We start from the raw sequence: 17,114 nt of genomic DNA, 5'->3' as shown, positions 1-17,114 counted from the left end.
GACAGATGAGAAGGTAATTAAGAAAATATTAGAATGTGCAGAAATGGATAGACGAACGCTTACTAAGGAAAAAGAAAAAGAAAAAACTAAATATTTTTTGACATGGGACTTACAGGTGAAACTCAAAAAATTAGAATATCATGCAAAAGTTCATTTATTTCAGTAATACAACTTAAAAGATGAAACTAATATATGAGAAAGACTCATTACATGCAAAGCAAAATAGTTCAAGCAGTGATGTGTCATAATTGTGATGATTATGGCTTACAGCTCATGAAAACCCCAAATCAACAATCTCAGAAAATTAGAATATTGCATGCAATCAATAAAACAAGGATTGTATATAGAACAATATCGGACCTCTGAAAACTATAAGCAAGCATATGTACTCAGTACGTGGTTTGGGCCCCTTTTGCAGCAATTACTGCCTCAATGCGACGTGGCATGGAAGCTATCACCCTGTGGCACTGCTGAGGTGTTATGGAAGACCAGGATGCTTCATTAGCGGCCTTCAGCTCTTCTGCATTGTTCGGTCTCATGTCTCTCATCTTTCTCTTGGCAATGCCCCATAGATTCTCCATGAGGTTCAGGTCAGGCGAGTTTGCTGGCCAATCAAGCACAGTAATCCCATGGTCATTGAACCAGGTTTTGGTGCCTTTGGTGGTGTGGGCAGGTGCCAAGTCCTACTGGAAAATGAAGTCAGCATCCCCATAAAGCTTGTCTGCGGAAGGAAGCATGAAGTGCTCCAAAATCTTCTGGTAGATGACCCTGGACTTAATGAAGCACTGTGGACCAATACCAGATGACATGGCTCCCCAAATCAACAGACTGTGGAAACTTCACACTGGACTTCAAGCATCTTTCAATGTGTGCCTCTCCATTCTTTCTCCAGACTCTGGGTCCTTGGTTTCCAATTGAGATGCAAAAGTTGCTCTCATCAGAAAAGAGGTCTTTGGACCACTGAGCAACAGACCAGTTTTGTTTTTCTTTAGCCCAGGTAAGACGCTTCTGACGTTTGTTGTTTAGGAGCGGCTTGACAAGAGAAATACGACATTTGAAGCCCATGTCCAGGATCTGTCTGTGTGCATTGGCTCTTGATGCACTGACTCCAGCCTCAGTCCGCTCCTTGCGAAAGTCCCCAACACTTTCGAATGGCCTCTTCCTGACAATCCCCTCCAAGCTGCGGTCATCCCTGCTGCTTATGCACCTTTTTCTTCCACTTTTCCCTTCCACAGAACTCTCTATTAATGTGCTTTGATACAGCACTTTGGGAGCATCCAACTTCATTTGCAATTACCTTTTGAGGCTTTCCCTCCTTATGGAGGGTGTCAATGATCGTTTTCTGCACAACTGTTGGGTCAGCAGTCTTTCCCATGATTGTGTGTGACACTTTGAGTCTAGAATATTGAACCTTTTCACGATATTCTAATTTTCTGAGATTGTGGATTTGGGGTTTTCATGAGCTGTAAGCCATAATCATCACAATTATGACAAATCACGGTTTGAACTATCTTGCTTTGCATGTAATGAGTCTATCTCATATATTAGTTTCACCTTTTAAGTTGCATTACTGAAATAAATGAACTTTTGCACATATTCTAATTTTTCGAGTTTCACCTGTAATTTATCGATGACTAAAACAAGCCAGAAAGAAAGGGACTTAAAAAGGATAAACGTTAAAATGGACAAACAAAACCTTATTGTAACTACAATATTAGTGTTGTTGTGATGTTATTGTAAACGTTTTGATTATGATTACTTAAAAATAATTTACCCAGACAACACAGTTTGATTGAAATGGAATTTTTATATATTATACTAATACAACAAATGAAACTTTTTTTTAAAAAAAGCGTCAAAAATTGCCTGTGAATGTTCTTCCACCTAGCTAACAGCAAATTCCCGGGTGCCGTTTTCGTTGTGCGACGCCGACATAAAAGCGTTAATAATGGAAACGTTGAGGCTGATAGCACCAGATCTCATCTATGCTCTCCCCGACCTACTTTTTCCCAGTCCTGAAAAGCTGCAGGCCCAGGAAGAAATCGAGGTGACGTCATAGCAAACCACTCAAAGATCTCCTCCTCCCAATCCGCCCCGCAGAAGCTCTTACTCCTCTGTCGACCTCAGCATCCGGGTTCTCAATGCATTATATCGAAGTAGGCGTAATGAGAGTAAGAATAGCAGAAACGACTAATAGTTGACTTTTGCCCGCCCGAGAGAAAGAGAGAGACCATCTCTTGCACGGAGGAACATTAAAAGAAACGTCACATCTCTCGCGCGCACCCCTCCCCCCCCACCCATCCTCCATTCGAGAGCTTTCGGCCTCGACGCATGCGCACCATACCAAATCTGAGCTCGCTCCGGGTCTCCTCCAAGTCCCCACCAGGCTCGCGCGCGGCAGGGTGGCTCCGCTGCGCGTGCGCCATCTTCGCTCTCTTGTTAGTCCGCCTGCCTAGAGGAGCCGAGCCGAGCCGAGCCGAGCCGCGCGGGGCGGGGGGGGGAGGGCGGGAGGAGGAGAAGGAGGAGGAAAAGAAGCGGGGTGTCGTGGGAGGCTGAGCGTGCAGGCAGCCGGGAGGACGCGGCCGTGAGAAAGAAAGGCTGCGGGGACGGGGGCGCGGGAGAGAGAGAGAGAGAAGCTGGAGGAAGAGTGAAGGGAGCGGGCAGGCAGGAGAGATGAGCGCTCGGTTCCTTAGGAGCAACGAGGAGGAGGAGCAGCAGGAACAGCCCCAGCTTCTGCGGCCGCGGTTGTCGTCGCCGTCGTCCCTGCCGTGCGAATGAACTGAGGCAAAGGCGCCTTCGCCGGCTCGGCTCGGCCCGGCCTACTCCAGCGCTATCCTTCCGACCCCCTCTTGGTAGCCTTCGCTCCCCCTGGCTCGCCTGGGCTGAAAGGTAAGCCGCTGCGGTGGCAGAGGTCGCGCCAAGGCCTGGGTGAAGGTAGAGGCCGCAGCCGCCGGGGAACTCTCGGGGCCTAGAAGCGGGAGAAGCGAGAGCCACGACCTTCGTACATGTGGGGATGGGATCGGGGGGGAGGTCGGTATTATTGTAATCCCAGAAAGATCGCCCCTACCTCGTTAACCCAGCTGGCGTTTGGGAGAGAAAGGGGTTGGTTGATGGGCGGCTTTACTAAGGGAATTTAATACGTCAGGGCAGCTCACACTGCTTTGTGTGTGTGTGTAGAATCGCATTGTATCGTTCACCTTCGTTGCGTTAATCATTGCATTGATACTGTTTGGAACAGCGCGTTGCATGTCACTGATGATTTTTATGGCTACTATATGCAGACTTCAATAAAAGCAATAAACTAAAAGCCCCTACCTTCGAGGCCCAGGTAAGTAAAGGGCAGCCAGCAAAAAAAGATGAAGTTTGGAGAATAGAGTGACAGAGGTGGAACATGCGTGCCTCCAGTTTGGGGTGGCTTTCTGCTTCGGTCCCACCCCTTCCTGCCTGCATTTGAAAGAGAAAAATTTATAATTGGCAAGAGGTGCTATGGTGATCTGAAATGAAAAATTCTGAAATCTGGAGGTCAGGTGTTGTTTTGGTTAAGAACAGACAAAAATGTACAAACTGCTGCTCGGGGTATGTGTGAAATATATGTATGTTAACTTTATGTATATTAAAAACCACAGATCCAGAATATATTTTAAAATGTGTAGAGAGATAATAGGTGAGGAGTACCTTTGCAGATGCAATCATTTGCATAGTTTTTTTAAAATGTGTGTAGGAGGCATACATGTTTTAGAAATATATGTATATGTCTAAAGCACATTTTAGCAATATTCAAATGTGGTACATCTTGCAAAAGTTATAGATGCATTCAAAGGCGGGTTCATTTAGAAGAAAAGCCAGTTCCATTTTAGTATAATACATTTCCAGCTATACTTTGTATGCTAATTGTTTATGATGTTTTCCATACATGTGTTGTAGAAAGTTCTTAAATGAGTTTAGACTCCCTTTGTTTTGGATCTGATTTCTCTGTATTCATTGTTCTTGTCAACTCAGTCCAGTGATGACGTAGCATGATGTTTCTTTCTCTGGAGAGACAGAAGTGGGCGAAGAACTCATTGTCTGCTAAACTTTATTAAGCATGATTAAAAGCATACTTTCCCCTTCTGCTGCAAGTGTTCTGCCAATCAGAGAGATATGACTGTTTATAAGATTCCATATATATTCTTATAAGATTTGTACTTGATCCATTTGATGAGTAACTTCAAACATACAATATTTATAAAGCAATGTACCTTGTTATCTTACACTTCCTAATTGCATAGTTATTACTGCCCCTTTTTCAAAAATGAGAAATATATAAAACAAAAAATGTAAATAAATTTACTTGTTATTATATTTGGCATAGTGAATAGAGGAAGTAGGCACCATTATTTTCAGGTGACTGAACGTGCCCAATGGGATGTAGATACGTTGTAATTCTTTAAAAGTCTGCAAGGTACTCTTGTTTTAGCAGTGATTTTGCAATTCAAGATATTGTACATGTTCTTGTGGCTTGCTGTAGTCTCTGCTAATGTAATCTGTATTTTTAATCTATAGCACAATGCTATGTAGATATGTGGTAATTTATTCTTTAGAAGCCTGTCAGGTACTCTTGTTTTAAGAGTGATTCTGTAATTTAAGATACATGTTACTAAGGCTTGGTTAGCTAATATAGTCATTTTAGTCAAATTTTGTGATTTTTATACTAATACAGCCAAAGTACACTTGCATGCATTTAATTTATATTGTGTTCATGTAGCTTTTAGCATTGAGGAAAAAGAAGTCATAGCAGCACCCTGAGTTACAGAGGTATTGCTTCATCTTCTCATCCCTGGACTTGATTATACGTAGTTCCTAAACCTTAAATATTGTCTTAGCTTTGAAACTGGAAGATTTTTTAAAAAGTTGAGCTAGCTGGAATGCTGAATGACGTTTTCCATTTCTACACCTTGATTATGTAATCTACACTCTTCTGGTGCTGATAAGTTAAAGAGTTTTAGCAGAGTAAGCTTCAGAATGAATTTTCATATCAGAGTAGAGGCCTGTCGTAGAAAATATTTTAACCTGTTTTTAAGCTGTTTTAAACTGTGCTTTAATTCATGTATTTATAGGGTTTTATTATGTTGTAAACCACCCACAGTCACTTAGGTATAGAGTTCAATAAATAAAATATTAATTTATGTGCTGTATGCTGAAGAAACTCTAGGCGGCTTACAGTATATTTTATTCAATTCATATGGCCCACCCATCTCAACGTGATTCTGGGTGGCAAGCATAATTAAAATAAAAAGCTATAAAATATAAAATGTGGGCAGCAGAGAAACAAAAACCCAAATTGCTAAAAGTACTGAAAAACAGGTCCCTGTGTACACTTGGTGCCCCAGACTCAGGCATAGAAAGTCTTCAGGGCTCTATGAAAGGCCAGCAGCATCAAACAGTCCCGATCTCTGGAAGGAGAATTAAAGAGGTATATTAAAGCACTTGTCACAATATATCAAATAAAAACATCTTATTACTTCTAATTCCGGTTACTTATCCAAATGTTTTCTGCATGAGAACTTTACCATTTTCCTACAGAACAAAAGGGTAGGGTTTGACCTGAGCTCATGGACCTGCTCTTGGCATGGGAGGGTGTGTGTGTGCAGCATCTGAATGCATTTGTCAGATCTCAACTCCCCCCATGGTTCCTCAGAAAGCACCCTTTCTCTCAGAACTAGTAGGATGGGTATAGTGTTCTTGGAAAAGTTGTAAAACATGGCAAGAGAGCCAATTCGATGCAATGGTTTAAGGTGTAAGACTAGAACCCAGGAGACTGTAAGTTCTAGTCCTCCCTTAGCCATGAAAATTACTTTGATGATTCTGGGCCAGCCTCAGCTCTCTCAGCTTAACCCATGAGAATGTGGGGGGAAAAAGCAGAAGCATTATGCATTTTATTTTGAAGTGCACAAAGTAAAGATGGAATACTAGTACTGATGATAGCAAGAGGCCAAGCTGTATTAAGTTTTCCCTCATCGGCACTTTGAATCAGGCCAGGAAGTTTATTAGCAGCTTGTATAGCCTTGGCAAAATAAATGTTATACCCAACTAGTATTGGTCAACATGCTGAACAGCAGCTGCCTTTTGTGTCAAGTACAGCTCCCATAAAAGCAGCTTACAGTAATCTAACTAATAGATATAATATTGGCAATTTTTCAGCAAGTAGCAGGATAAAGTAATTATTGTTTACTTGCAGATTAATGTTATAGGTCTATGAAAGAATAATATATCATTTATTGATGAATGACTGTAAAAATATTTATGGTTGACAAAGGAAATATCTATTTTAGAAGGTGTTTGGCTTATATCATGCTTTAATCCTCTGTAGAAACATTTTCTTAACATATTTGTTAAGAGTTAACAAGTGATCAGATTTATTTATTTAAACAACTTGTTTCCCAAAGGGATTATTTATTAAAATAGTAATACAATTGTGACTTGGTATTTTGTTGTCAAGTTCTAAGAATGAAGATTTCAAACCTCTAGAGTCTTGGCAATCTAGAGGCTGGGAAAAAAACAGCTGTTTCTTTCCATTTACTTAATAAACTAAATAGTAGGAATAACTTTTTGAAAGCATAATCTGGAGAAAAAGGCTTATATGGCAACATAATATAGCTCTGGAACTGTTTTTTTTCCCCAAAAATGCCAGATAAGACTAATATTTATATGTGCAGTTGATAAAGGCTATTTCTAAGCATGGTAGAATAGTATTTTCTATCCAATGGGGCTGGATTGTCTTTAATGTAATATCACTTCTGGAAAATTCCACTTTAACCCTTTCAAATCATACATGATTTTCATAACCTATTATGAAACAATTTAGCAATCAAGATTTGCTAATTTTTACTCCATAAAATAGAATTAATATAAAGGATCCTAAGCAATAGTTGATATGTAAAGAATGGTGTACTTTCTTTAATTTCTCGCTATATTCAGAGCAGAAAAAGTTCCTGTTATACAGATGAGGAATTGAGGTTGAGACTAATGACTTCTTTAAAAGCAGCATACAATAAACTTTCAATGTGATGTATTAATTTGGGAGGGTGCTCATTAAAGTCAAATGTCAGTTAAACCTGCATGGAATTTTACCCATATGTGAAATTGGAATGAGATTCTTTGCATTTGTAAAACCCTTAACAATACGGACTCTGTCTTTTACACTGGAAGTCTAGTACTTGAACTCTATTATATTAGGAAATTATCAGATCTAAAATCAACACTCTCCCTATTTATCAACTTTGGTTCAAACTTTGATTTATTCAGGCTTTCGTACAGTTTTCTAGATATGCATCTAGGAATCATTTGTTTGCCTTATAAAAATAAATATCTAGTAACATGGTGTCCAATCAGGCTGCAGTTAAATTCTGGACATGGCAATCTTTCTCCCACTTTTTTGCTTCATCAAAGAGCTTTGTAATATAAGGTGAAAAATGAAATTACGGATGCTGTCACAGAAATTGTTTTACTTTTCAGCCATTCTTAATTACCACATGCTCAGAGGAAGAGTTAACTGTTGAATAACTCATGTCCAGACGACTTACAAGTTAAATTTTAAGTTAGGATAACTTTAAAACAAGTTAGAATTTTGCATTGGGCCAACCGCATTAATGTTTTTCAATAACAAGATCACACTTCTATAGGTAGTCCTCAACTTACGATTGGTCACTTGGTGTTCATTCAAACTTACAATGGACCTACGTGGGACTATTTGCAACCTGGTTCTGGCGTTCCAATGGCTGTGCCACCCCTATGATCATGTGACTACATGTCAGACCACATTTACGGATGTTTGAAAAAACCCCTTGGTCACATGATCTCTTTATACAACAGTTTTGCTGAAAAACAGCATTTACTTTCAATGTTCTGCAATACCAGGCCATAGCAAATCATTGGTTCACTTAAAAACTGGCAGCATTTGCTTAATGACTACTGCAAAAATGGTTGTGAAATCAGATCAGTCACATGGATGACTGATTTATGACTGTCATGACTGACGACCATGATGGGCAGACTCCATTACAGTCATAAGTCAGGGACTTACATGTATTATAGATAGTGGTAATGAAACAACTGAAACCTATTTCAGTTTATGGATTAAATAAGTATACATGGAAGTATAAGTAAGTATACATGGAATGTTAATATAGTACTGATAGTTACTATAGTTTAAATAGAATAGCTTGCATCTTGAAGCATAAATAAACAAACTACACAGAAAAAACTGTGTGACAAATCATGAAGCCAGTTCTCTATAGTTCTACACACATAATAAATAAAAGTCTAATATAGCAAATCCCAGCTGCATGCTCCCATGCCTGTTGGGTTATATATGGATGTTTTATGTGTCTTTTAAAGACAATGTTCAGATGCTATTTATAGTGTATCAAATTGTTAACTAAAGGGTTTTATTAGTGTTTTAATATTGGAAACAAAATCTACAACCATTCTAGTATTTGTTATTATGTTGTATATATTGAGTACTTTGGAAAAATGTGAATTTTAGTGATGCAAAGATATCTTGCTCAAAAGGCACTAAAATGGAATAATCATACTGTGTGAAGTGAGTGGTGTTGATTTGTTACACTGTATTACATTTGATTTGTAATCTTGTTATTTATCAAATCTCTACACTATCCCATCTCATCTAAATTACACTGAGCAGCTTAGAAACAACATAATAAAATAATGCGACTAAAAGCACAGTTAAAAACAGTTTTTAAAAAGATCAAATTTCACAAGTTAAAACTAAAAGATCAAATTTAAGAATAAGGCTATAAGGTTAACAAAGTAGAGGAAATACCTTAAGCCACCAGCCATTCCCACCCAGGGTTGCACAACATTCTTAGACACTCATTATAAGTGGCAGACTCACATCTTAACCCTCTTCAGAAAAGTGAGAAGAGGTGGGGCTTGCTTCATCTCTGGTGATAAGATGTTCCAAAGAGCAGGGGCAATGGCATAGAAAACCCTGTTCCTAGATCTAGCCAGTTGAAATTCTTTAACTGACAGGATCCATAGCATGACCTCCTGACTGAGCAGCTGGGACAATTGGGATGAGACAGTTCCTCAGGGTTTTAAAGGTGATAACTACCACCTCGACCGGATTGGCCAGAAGCAAAGTGACCCCCAATTTAGGTTGTGTAGCAGACGTGTTACATGTGCAACCCTAGGGGCACCCAGAACTCCTTGCACAACTGCATTCTGCACCAGTTTCAGATTCTGCATACTCTTCAAGGGTAACCCCATGTAAAGCAGCCTACATTGCAGTAGACCATTTGAGAGGTGACCAGGGCATGTGAGTGAAATGACAAATTGTAGGATTAGGAGCAAATTTTATTAATATTGTTTACATAGCACTTAGGATTTGATTGGTATATAGTTGATTGATTCCTTAATTTAAAAAAAGATTTCTGATACCTAAATTCCCACTAAATTCATTGTTATGTAGCAATTTTACTGTGTAATATTATGGTAACACATATAAATCAATAGTGCATTCCTTATCTGTATCAAAATTAGAGCCTGTTCATTATCTTCATACAATATCTCAGTTACTTTATAATAACAGTATAATGATTCTAAATATTTAGTAATATGTTCATAAAGTTTGGCTGTAAGTTGCAAGGTGTATGCACAGCTCATGCTAGGTTTAAGAAGCGTTTTATGCCCCCAGGTGGTGTTATATTACAGCTCCATACGTTCCAGACACCATAATTAATGACGTGGATTGGTGAGATTTGAATGAACATTTTGGGGGGGCAAGATTAGAAAATACTGTGTTAAGCTCTAAAATGCTACTGTGTTTCTCATATAATAAGGCTGGGTCTTATTTTATTTTTTTTTTGAGCCCCGAAAAAATGGCTAGGCCATCTTTTCGGGGGTGACTTAATTCCCCCCCCCCCCTTGCATCTTCGGGCGGGCAGCAACAGCGGCTTGGATGTTGACCTCGGCATTAGTGGGGCACTTCGTATTGGGGTCAACACAGGCAGCACCATATCTGGGTGTGCAACAAAAGTACTTCCTAACGGCAACCCCCCCCCATTCCCCCCATTTCGCATGTTTTAATATAGGCCTTAATTTGGGGGGAGGGGCTTAATTTCATTTCATGCCTATAAAACATGCTGGGACTTCCTATTGGGGGAGCCCGTATTGTTGGAGAAACAGGGTATTTTAGAATAATACACAAACATACAAATGAACTGTACTACATTTGCTTTTTAACTATTCAATTTTATAAGGTAGTCCTTGAATTACGACTACAATTGAGCCCAACATTTCTGTTGTTATGTAAAACATTTGTTAAGTTACTTTGCCCCATTTTACAACCTTTCTTGCAAAAGTTGTTAAGTAATCATTGCAGTAGATAACTTAGTAACATGGTTGTTAAGTGAATATGGCTTCCCCATTGATTTTGCTTGTCAAAAGATTGCAAAAAGGGATCACGTGACCCTGGGAAACTGCAACTATCACAAATCTGAGTCAGTTGCCAAGCATCTGAATTTGAATCATATGAGAATGGAGATGCTACAAAGGTCATAAGTGTGAAAAACAGTCATAAGTCATTTTTTTCAGTGCCATTGTAACTTTGAACAGTCACTAAAAGAACTGTTGTTAAGTCAAGGACTACCTGTATGGCCATCCAGCTCAAATGAATGACTCTAAGCAACTAAGAGCAAAAAGCCTAACAACCCCAAAATATAGAATAAACAATAGCCAAGATAAAAACAATAACAAAATATAAAAACATCAGTAAGTATACAGTACAAATATTTCAATAAGACTGATATATGGGCTCCAGCAGATTCCACCCTCCAAATCCAGGAAGATAACCATGTCTCAAGACTTTGTATAGGTCGTATAGTAGAGACAATCTGATTTCTAATGGGATGGTCCTTCACAGAGTAGGCACTGCAATAGAAAGGGCTTTCTTCCTGGATCCCAGCAGAAAGCAATCTTTAATTAATGGTACCATAGCTTGCTTCTCCTCTTGGGACAGGTAGATATGATTGAGGAGAGGCAGTCTTGCAGATCTTCTATATATAGTATATAAAAGTGAAATATCACTCACACATCATCACAAAATCTCCAGAACCCTAAAGCCTACAAACTTGAAATTTGGCACATATGTTCCTCTTGGTTTCTAGATGCTCACTAAGAAAGGATTTTTTTTTAATGACCATCAGAGCATTAGTATTTCATATATTATTATTAACATGCTCTGATGCTAAGGAATTCTACTCCCCTTCCCCACACCTGAAAAGAAACCTGTTCCAAATGCAAAACACAAGCAGAGGAGAGGAGTTTCAGTTTTAGTTTCAGAGCAGCAAGCAGCTTTAGTACAGAACAGTTGAGCTAAGCCACACCCAGGCTTTTTGCTGTGTCCTTGCTCATACAGCAAATACTGTTTCAGTTTCCAAATAGCCCTCAACTCTTTACACACTAACAGGATGTTAACCCTAACCCTAACCAGATGAATACCTATGGACGCTGGTAGGCAGAGCCAGAATTCTCCCCTCCTTATTTTCCTCCCCTAAAACTAAGCCCAACCATGTAGTTTCGTAGGGAAGCACAGGTATCGAGCTAGTAACCTTATATCACTGATTGTTTCCAAATATTAGTGGGGTTTTGGGTCTAACATAAAGCATTTGTATTTGCTTTTCAGTAATATTCATAGTATAGCAATTCCTACTTCCAGAATAATGTCCTAATTCTGGTAACTTTCAGAACTATGAGACATTCTAAATTAAGTAATTGTTATTGGAGGGTTATTGGAACTGGAAGATCACATCTCCATAATTTGGTTTCAGTACAGTTCATGTTCAGAAAAAAAAAAGCTCCAGGAAATTATTCCAGTTTATACAGAAAGATCACTATCCATATGAACTTGGATGGCTTTTGTGGAATATCCATCAGTTTTCTTCGTATGGTGCTAAAGTGATATGCCATTGCTTTTTGGAATGATATTTTACTTTCCTGTGTAACCAGTTATACTGGACTCCAGTTTTGTCTTCCATGAAAGTACAAACAAACACCATCTCTGTTTAACTTTTTAGAGAAGTTAAATTTAATTTTATTTCTTTTTCAAATTATGGATGGAGTTCAGTAATCCTTTTTGCCTTTTAATTTTTTGGTATAATGGCTTACAGATGTAGAAAATTTCACACTAATTCAGTAACAGTTGTTTGAACTTCAAAATTAGGTAGTTACATTTGTTTTCTTTAGATGTAGTGATTATAGAATTTCAGGGAGTAGAATTCATTATCTCGAGGCATAAATGCTGCAGTAATTTAAAAGGTCTTATTGAATTGGATTATCTTGAAGATTAAAAATAAATAAATTGTTGCATTGAGAAAGTAGTGAAGAGCCCTTTCTGCGTATTGGGGATTTCCAAATTCTTCCAGCCACTGAAGTTTTCAGAATAGCATTCCTTGGGAGGTGAATTCACTGCCACTGGCAACATGAATTGGTGGAATTCACACACTCTTCTTTCAGGGTAAGGAAGTGCAGCTTAGTTCATACAAGGTAATTTATTTCAATCCTGTTTATAAGTCAAGCATGGGGAAAAAGACATTGTGGTGGTTTTCAAATTATTTAAAAACTGCTATTAAGAATATTAAGAAATACAATCAGTGAAATATATGTATATAACAGATTATATAGAATTATAGAATACTAGAATCACTAATAGCCTTCCTTGCTCATTTGTTCCTAGTAAAGGCATACTTGAAATGATTGCCAGTACTGTATATGCTTGGTATAATACCAATCAGTGAGTTAATCTTCTGTAATTCTTACTTAAGATGAGTTTTCCTAAGTTAATTGTGCAATGTAAAAAAATACAAAACATTAGTTGATCCGAAATATAAAATATTACTTGACTTGAAAGTCAAGACATGTAAATATACACACATGTACATGTATATTGTAGTTCTACTATTTAAAATAGGGTTATTCTTGAGCTGCACTTGATTTTAATCTGTTCTGTAAAAGTAGGTGGGAGCCTCTTTAATTTTTTCTTAATTTTTCCAATTTAAATATTTATTTTACAATTAACATTTGTCATTTTTAATAAGTATAGATTTCATCCTTTCCCCATTAAATGTTTTTTTCTTTTATTCATAGGTCTCTTTATCAGTGGACTTTAAGCATTGACAATTAATTTTCATTTTTGTGTCCTAGTTTCTTTTCTATTAATAAAGGGAAATACTAACAAATACAAGTTGAATAAGTAACAATTTCAGAATAAATGCCTGCAGGTTCTTTTGCATTGTTTTGGAGGAGGAGAATTTAGAATGGTCCCATAGGTTTTGACAGATTTAATAAATCTACTTTGTCCCTTAACATCTTCCTCTCACCAATTAAAAATACAAAATAAATTCATAAAGATGGTTCCATCTACTCTATGCCTGACAGAAGAAATCCTAGTGTGGTTTTATATTTTTTGTATATCTAGATTGAGACCTGGGGCACTGGATTCAAATCACCATTCAATTTGGAACTTCTTCAGGGAAATTTTGGTCAGAGAATAAAATGATCAACCACCATTGTCTGAAATTCCCTGAAGCAAAAACAGGATAAAGATATCATAAGAACAGATTCCTGCCTTATTACCACATTTCTTTTACAACAGACAGATAGCCCATATGCCCCCTATCTTGCAACTCATGAAGAAGGAACAGGTTTCTGAGATTAAACATTGTGAATCATGAAAATTGTGTAATATATTTATTGTGGTCTATTTATTGGACTGCAAAAAAAGTTACTATTTCATTGTTTCTTTTATTCTTTTATTTGCTTTTGAACAATAGAACCATTCATTTAATGACCATTCAAAGATACAACAGCACTGGGGGCGGGGACTCATGACCTGTTCTCACATTTAAAACCATGGCAGCATCTCCAAGGTCTTATGATCAAAATTCGGGCACTTGGCAATTGGCATGAAATTGTGAGGGTTGCACTGCTCTGGGACCATGTGATAGCCATTTGCTACCTTACCAGTTGGCTTCTGTCAATGGGGGAAGCCAAATTTGTAACCAAATGATTCACTTAACAACCATGGCAAAAAAAAAGTTGTAATATGGGATGTGACTTACTTAGAAACTGCCTTGCAAAGCAATGGAAATGTCGGGCTCAATTGTGGTAATAAGTCAAGGACTACCTGTATGTGTTTTAGTAGTTTGAATAGTATTATTATTAAATTACTATTAAACTACTATTTGAATAGTAGTTTAATTTTTTTATAACCAGTTATTAGATCACTGAAGGTGCAGTGGACAACATCCCTTCTGCCACATTCTGTAATAGCTGCAACTTCTAAATCATCTTCAAGAGCAGACCCACACAGAATGGATCGTTGTCATTCCTGTGATGTTGAGTTAGGGTAGACAACAGGCTCTTGGGAATAAGACAGATTTGATCAAGAAGCTGTTGGATTAGGTATAGTTACCTCTCCATACAGGTAATCCAAGGCTTTACAGTAGCTCCTTTGGGAGAAGAGCAGTCCCATTAGAAATATATCTAGTTTTCACATCTACAAGTCACAATCTATGCAGCTTTCTAGTTCTATGCAGCAAAAAAAAATATTTCTCAGATACCTTCCAGTTCTATACTGTAGTTAACTGAACTATAGCAAAATCAGAATTACCTGTGAAAAAGAAGTAGAAGACACAGAAAGGACAAAGTGGATTGAGAAACTGTTGTAACGAGGTCATGGAAAAAGTAGGAGAGAAGGAAAAAAGGATATTTACCCACCCACCCAGTTCAGATGACAGGAGAAAATAATTAAATTGATTTGCTTAAAATTGGCTCATAAGAGGATGAATAACAGAACAGAATGTTATGAGTTGGAAGGGACCTTGGAGGTCTTCTAGTCCAACCCTCTGCTCAGGCAGGAAACCCTACAGCATTTCAGACAAATGGTTGTCCAATCCCTTTTTAAACACTTCCAGTGTTGGAGCATTCACAGCTTCTGGAGGCAAGTTGTTCCACTGATTAATTGTTCTAACTGTCAGGAAATTTCTCTTTAGTTCTAGGTTGGTTTTCTCCTTGATTAAAGAAAATATACTGTAACTTCCTTTTAAAGACTTCTCAGAAGACGGGCCTTTCTTAGGAGATATAGTTCTAACTCCTATTGACTTTGTCAGGGAAAGGGATTTATGTGAAAATCTATGGAGTAATGTACTCCATAAATTTCCATTGTACATTCTCTGAACCAAAAATATCCTACTGAAAATGGATGAGAGAGAAAGAGAAGTACATCCCTCTCCCTAGAAACAAAAAACTCTGTTACCGTTTTCAAGTTCCAGTCAAATCAGAGGTTGGCTTGATTTAGGCATTGCATTGGTGTCTATGGCAGCTGAGGCACCATTTCACAAGAATACAGTAGTGATTATAAATTTAATTCTTCAGCTAATTTGACTAAAATATATCTAGTTTCCTAGGGGCAATTTAACTTTGTACTTACTGGTGGTTCATGTTAATTTACAAGATCTATCTAAGTCTTTTTTATGTATTGAAATCTATATTCTCTATTCTCAGTTGAGTCCAAACATACATTATAGTTACATTTTTTTCGCAACATTTCCCTCATTTTCCACAATTTTCTTCCCTACAAAAGTTTGTTGCAAAGCTACAGTCACCTTAGGCCTCATTAGACTTATATGAAGTTTTTGATTGTTTTTTAGCTACCATGTAAATGACTTTTCACTTGTTTTCATTCATCTATCCCATTTGAAGAGAGATTGCAGTAACTCTTCACTGTCCCTTTTTGTTACTACACCTTTTAATTAGACTTGGTCAGTCCTAAATTAAGATGGTTTACATAGTTTAAAAAGTGCATTTTTTCCCCAAAAATCTCACTGTTTATATTCTATCATTACAAGGACTGTCATTTATTTATATTCCTTTTTGTTTAACTGGATGCTGTCATGAAAGAACACCTATCCTCTTAAACCTGACCTCTAAGGTGACTTTGATGGTAAAGTTGTTACGAAACTTTTGAAGGTAAACAGTGACTGTGTTTTTACAACAGACTAAATCATATTTTCATTTTGGTTACAGTGTTTTCTGTAGTCAAACCGTCTATGAGATTGTGGTTAAGGAGATGTGCCTTACCAAATGTGCAACTAGAGCTTCTTTTTTTAATGTGTTTTACCCATGATATAGCAGGGATGAAAATGAATAATAGCCTTTGCCACTAGAGAGATAATGAAAAATGTTCATTAGACTACAAGTCATTGTGCATAGAAAGTTTTTAACTGATAAGTAAATCATAACATGTGGTATACTGTATATTAAGTATCACAGCACTTTTTATGAATGTATTTAAGGTTTCTAGGGTTAACTAATAATTTCTCATAGCCCCATATAGGGCTCCTTATAGATGGAGCTCCTATGACTGTAAATTAGCTTTTTACTTCGATTTTTTTACTTACAGCTTTTTAATGCTTTTTGATATTATTCTACATTGTGTTTTTATGTGATGTTAGCCATCTAGTGTCACTGTAGAAAAATGGTCAATGTTACATATCCAAGTTTTTCTCTAGAATGACTGCTTATGAGGTAGCATAAGCTATCAGTAAGTTATGTCACTGAGGGAACTTCTCAGATCACTGACCCAGCATCTTAACTGCTAAAGCATCATTCTCTGTGATGCATTGGCTCCCAATCTTCAGTATCATCTACTAGAATATCTACACTACAAGTGTAGAGGTTTTGTGGATCAACTTAAGTCCCCGACATAACCTGCTAGGCTGGATAATGCCAATTGCTAGCCTCTGAAAAGGAACGTGCTTTGCTTTAATCTATTTCTGTGACATTAGTATGAATTTCTGGTTGAAAAGAACCCTTTTCTATAGAAAATCACATTTGCATTTCTTACAGAAGGTTTTTCTCTCTGAAATTCTATAGGAACAGATGAAAGTCACAGAGAGGGGCTATAAAATCAGAGTTTATTATTACAGTATTGGCATAACATTAGAATAGATTGTCTTCCCAAGTCTACCATTTTCCCATCTCTCATCATTATTGTCTGTTTGATAATGGCTGCTGGGAATTACAGGCCAGAATACCAAAGAAGGCTGAATTAGATC

At 37.5% G+C, this 17,114-nt stretch overlaps 1 protein-coding gene across 3 annotated transcripts in view; it reads left to right on the top strand.

The window, feature by feature from the left end:
* The first annotated feature begins 2,233 nt into the window (after positions 1–2,233).
* The window catches only part of PPM1A (protein phosphatase, Mg2+/Mn2+ dependent 1A), a 39,391-nt gene continuing 24,510 nt past the window's right edge, over positions 2,234–17,114 (top strand). For 2 of the 3 annotated variants that reach the window (XM_087922333.1, XM_026698653.2), the window contains exon 1: positions 2,363–2,889. The gene's annotated coding sequence lies outside the window, so the exon portion shown is untranslated. Of the gene's footprint in view, positions 2,890–17,114 lie in introns of all 3 variants that reach the window. The other variant, XM_087922332.1, reaches the window with a different exon arrangement.

This window comes from Pseudonaja textilis, chromosome 1 (genome assembly GCF_049901715.1).
Source record: "Pseudonaja textilis isolate UNSWEBS1 chromosome 1, rPseTex1.2, whole genome shotgun sequence".
In the NCBI taxonomy this organism is placed as follows: domain Eukaryota; kingdom Metazoa; phylum Chordata; class Lepidosauria; order Squamata; family Elapidae; genus Pseudonaja; species Pseudonaja textilis.
This window is presented reverse-complemented; position numbering and strand designations above follow the sequence as displayed.